This window comes from Triticum dicoccoides, chromosome 7B (assembly GCF_002162155.2).
Source record: "Triticum dicoccoides isolate Atlit2015 ecotype Zavitan chromosome 7B, WEW_v2.0, whole genome shotgun sequence".
Classification (NCBI taxonomy): domain Eukaryota; kingdom Viridiplantae; phylum Streptophyta; class Magnoliopsida; order Poales; family Poaceae; genus Triticum; species Triticum dicoccoides.
The window spans coordinates 501,753,026-501,758,158 of NC_041393.1; the positions used below are offsets into that span (position 1 = coordinate 501,753,026).

A 5,133-nucleotide genomic window follows, 5' to 3' on the forward strand; every position below is an offset into this window, starting at 1 on the left:
ATCCATTCCACGCAGTAAAATTTTTAGGTTCGAATCTTATTGGACTGAACATCCTGGTTTCTTTGAGTTAGTCCAATCGGTCTGGTCAAGAACCTTCAAGCATACCTCCAATGCAGCCACTTTGCTAGCCAGAAAATTCAAAGCACTCAGATATGAGTTGAAGCGGCGGAGTAAAAGATTCTCTAAACTAACAGTGGTGATCGACAATTCTAATCTTGCATTAGCCAATCTTGATGCTATTGAAAACATTAGAGCCCTCTCCACACCAGAGCATAACTTCAGGACAATCCTGAAAAGGCACCTCCTTCGGTTGTTGGGCTATCAACGACAATACTGGCAAAAAAGATGCACTATCCGTTGGATCAAATTTGGAGACGAAGACCCTAAATTTCTGAAAGCTCTGGCATCGGAGAGATACAGACGAAACACAATACCAACACTCAAACTCTCGGATGGATCGGTCGTAGATGACCACGCGGGTAAAGAGGCAATCATTTATCATACATTTAAAGAGTGGTTGGGGAAATCAGGCGAATTCCAAATGAAATTCAACCTCCCTGATATCATCAAAAAAGTTGAGGGACTAGAGACACTTACTGTCCCCTTCACCAAGCAGGAGATAGATGTGATCGTTAACGAAATGCCGACCGACCAAGCTCCAGGACCAGATGGTTTCTCTGGTATCTTTATCAAAAAATGCTGGCATATTATTAAGAACGACTTCTATGATCTATGCAACCAGTTCTATGAGGGGACACTAAATCTTGAAAGCATCAATGAGGGGTTTATTACACTCATTCCTAAGGTTCGCTCCCCAGAGAATGTCTCTGATTTTAGACCAATCACTTTGTTGAATTGTTGTCTTAAGATTCTCACAAAACTTCTTGCCAACCGACTACAAAAGCTCATTCTTAAAATCGTTCATCGAAACCAATATGGATTCCTAAAAGGCCGATCACTACAGGACTGTCTCGCCTGGGCATTCGAATATATCCATCAGTGTCAAGCCTCCAAGGAAAAGATCATCCTCCTAAAACTGGATTTCGCAAAGGCCTTTGATACGATCGAACATGATGCTATGCTTATGATTATGCAGCATATGGGATTTGATGACAGATGGCTCAATTGGGTAAAATGCATTTTCTCCTCTGGCAAGTCAGCGGTGCTTCTAAATGGGGTCCCGGGTCGTCAATTTAACTGTAAATGTGGTGTTCGACAGGGTGACCCATTCTCTCCATTGATTTTTGTATTGGCGGCTGACCTCTTACAGGCCGCAATCAATGACGCTTTCAGACATGGCCGAATCCAGCTACCGTTCCCCAGAGAGAACCAACACGACTACCCTGTGATACAATACGCGGACGACACGCTCATTCTTCTTCCCGCATGCCCGGTCCAAGCCCTCACAATCAAAAACATTTTCACTGACTACGCTGACTCCATTGGGCTCAAGATAAACTTCCACAAGTCCACACTGATCCCAATTAACTGTGAGGGTGCCTGCTACAATGAGATCTCCAATATATTTGGATGTAATGTTGGTTCCATGCCCTTCACTTACCTAGGATTACCTCTCGGGACAACCAAGCCCTCAGTTCAAGATTTAATGCCGCTTGTTTGTACAATGGAACGTCGGATGTCAAGCACTCTGGCCTTGATGTCGTATGGAGCCAGGCTGTCTCTACTCAATACCATGATCACTTCACTAGTCATCTTTGCTTTGTGCACTCTCAGACTGCCTCCTAAGATAATTGAACTGCTTGATAAACTGCGAAGGAAGTGTCTATGGACAAAGAAGACAGAACATGAGGACAAATGCAATTCCCTTGCGGCCTGGAGTATGGTGTGTAGACCAAAACAGTCTGGAGGCCTTGGTATAATCAACCTACGCGTACAAAGCGATGCCCTCCTTCTCAAATATCTGCATAAATTCTACAACAAGCACGATGTACCTTGGGTGGAGCTTGTGTGGTCCACATACTATACAAACAAAATCCCCCATGCCATGGAACCATGCGGATCATTCTGGTGGAGAGATGTTCTCAAACTCACCCCGATTTACAGAGGGATTTCTAAAGCCATTGTGCATGATGGAGCTACAGTGCTCATGTGGAAAGACCTGTGGCTCGACGCCACTCTCGATGAAAAGTACCAGAGCGCCTTCTCCTTTGCAAAAAATGAAGATATTTCGGTTAAGGATTTCCTGGGATCCACATCTCTGCATGAAACGTTTCACCTCCCACTATCAGTCCAAGCAATGCAAGAAATCCATGATCTTCAGCAAGAGGTGAGGCATGTTGGCAACGCTACTGATCCGACCCCACACGATAACTGGACTTACTGTTGGGGCTCAGTGGTTTTAAGGCCATCAAATACTACAAATTCTATTTTCGAGAGGTGCATGCACATCAATCATACAAGTGGCTCTGGGCAGCCAGGTCAACGCTCAAAATTAAGGTTTTTGGGTGGCTTCTTCTCTCTGACCGCTTAAACACACGTAACATGCTAAAGAGGAGACACTACAATATTGGGGGCGATTACAACTGCCTTCTTTGTGATCAGCAAATTGAAGAGACTGTCGAACACATGATCTTCCAGTGCCCCTTTAGCCAACGATGTTGGTCCATTCTAGGGATAACTTGGCAGCAAACTGGTTCAAGGCTTCGGTGGATCAGCATAGCGGCTCATGATTGGAGCAGTCCCATGTTCATGGATGTTTTCCTTCAAGCGGCTTGGAGCATTTGGAAAGAGAGGAATAACAAACATTTCAGAAGCATCCCACCAACTATTCTATCATGGCTCCAACGTTTCAAACATGACTTTGCCCTGCTCCAACATAGAACCAGAGAAGATGTGAGAGACTTTATTCTCTCCTTTGTAATTAGCTTAGAACCCCCTTGATTGCCCCCACCATATAAAGTAGTAGTAGCCCTAGCCTCCACACGTGGAGGTAAGGCGCCAGGTAAAAACGCCATGTACATTGTACCCTGCTTTTGAGTAATACAAACACAGTGGGAGCCTCTCCCACTGTCCAATTCCTCAAAAAAAACTTCCTTTGCTTTGGCAAGGATTTTATTTTTTTCAAACTTTGGTGTTTGACCTTTTGAAACTTCTTCTCTGTTGGTTCCCTCTCAAATTCATTTTGGGAGTTTAATCTTTTTATTTTAAAATGAAACTCTATGAAAACTTGGGATTTTCATATCTTGAAAACCACCCATGACTTTGCATTTTTGCCCATGTGATAAAGCCCCTCCAAAACCTCCCCTACTCCTTGTGATCAACCTAAGTTCTCTGTCCCAACTAATCCAAGCAAGTTTTGGATTTTATTCTAATTATTTTTCCTCTCAAATCATTTCTGAAAATTATTTGGAGCCTGAGTGATTTTCAAAGCAAGTACCCTATTGCATTTGAGTTTTGACCTCAAACCAACTCTCCTGGATAGTCCTTTGTACCCACAACCCAAAACCATCTTGATCCACTCCTCCTCTTTTCAAATTTTTCCAAATTCAGTCTCTGCAAGTTTGGACCAGATTTGCCAAATTTGGTGAAATTCATATCTACACTCCTCCAAAAATTCCACCAAAAATCATGCAGCCTACTGGAGCAATGAGTAGCCACTCCACCAAAAATAAGCTCAAGGAAAAATCAGCAGAGGCCAAATTCATTCTGTCGAACACCTTGCATGCACTGTTGCTATTCAAAATTCAAAAAAATTCAGACTTCAGTGTCATTTTGCGTTCGTCAGCTTCACTCACGCGTTCACAGTGCACTTGGCACGTTCCTCGCCGCCTCTTCCTACTGTCTGGAGCACCACACGCGCACTTGGCCTCTTCCTGGCGTCGGTGGCACGCTGGCCCGCCCTCGCCGGCGTCTTCTGCGGCGTTGGGACCTCCCGTGGCGGCCGACAGGGGACAAGAACGGCAGCTCAACGCCGTTCTGCGCCGCCCATCGCCCCTCTGCTCTCCGCGTGGCCTCATGTGTGCCAGCGCACGCCCGTGGCACCGCCACCGTGGCCCGGCAAGCACGGAACGTGCTCCCTGCCGCCGACGGGCCGCGCCACCCCCGTTCTGTCGAGCTCGCCCCTAGTACCAAATCCCAGCCCGATTAGCACCTAAATGGAACCGGTGAACCCCAACGGCGATGCCCAAGCCCCTAATCCCACTGCTCATCCACAGCGCCGCCGTAATCACTCGCCGGAGACCCCCGTTCACGGCAACCGCCTCGGGCCGCCTATATAAAGGGCCCCCGAGCTCACCCTCGTGCACGCATCATCACCACTCCTCACCAACGCCCCGCCAGGCCACTAGGAGGACCTCGAGGAGGTCTCCTCCCCCAACTCCGGCCGCCCCGATCCGCCTCGGCCTCCACCACAATTCGCTCCGGTGAGGCCATCTCCGGCGCCCAAACCCCGTCCGTTACCCTCTCTAGCTACCAGGAGCCTAACCCCCTCCTCAATTTGATCTCTGCAGCCCTCTCCGACGAGTCCCTCGACCACCCGAGCCGCCGTCCGCCGGAGCAAAGCTCGCCGTCGACGTGGTACTCGCCGGCGACCACCACCACCACCAACCGACGCGGAATGGCGCCCTGAGCACGGAGGTACCCTCCGATCCCCCTGCCTCGCCGTGGATCGCCGCCGGCGACCACCGCGGCTCTCGGGCGCTGATGAGCTTCGTCCCCCCCCCCCTTTGAAAGTTCAAACCTAACGAGTGGGACCCCACCATCAGCCTCTCTGCCCTCTCTATTGAATCGTTTTCTGAAAGCGCCTTCAGGCAAAATGTGTTTTCCCTTTGGGCAGGCGTAGTTTCTGCCGAAGCGTTTTCTGTGTTTATAAGCTACCCCCTGGAAATCTTCTGTTTCATTACAGATGAGTCCCTGGACAAAAACCCTTATAACTTTTAAACAGAAAAGTATTTTTGATTGATTCTTTTTCTGTTCTCTTTAAAATTTTGTCTAGTTTTTTATCAGATTTATTTGAAAAATATTTGGAATATTTTTGTGCACTCCTTGGTATTTACGATAGCGCATATATTTTCTTTATACCGTAGATACCGAAGGAGGTGACGGAGCCGCGAACTTCACCGAGCTAGGGTCCGACTACTCTGAACCAGGCAAGCATGTCTGAACTTTTGATAT

At 47.6% G+C, this 5,133-nt stretch overlaps 1 pseudogene; it reads left to right on the forward strand.

The window, feature by feature from the left end:
• The first annotated feature begins 541 nt into the window (after positions 1 to 541).
• On the forward strand, positions 542 to 2,901 carry LOC119339039 (annotated as a pseudogene).
• Positions 2,902 to 5,133: the final 2,232 nt, after the last annotated feature.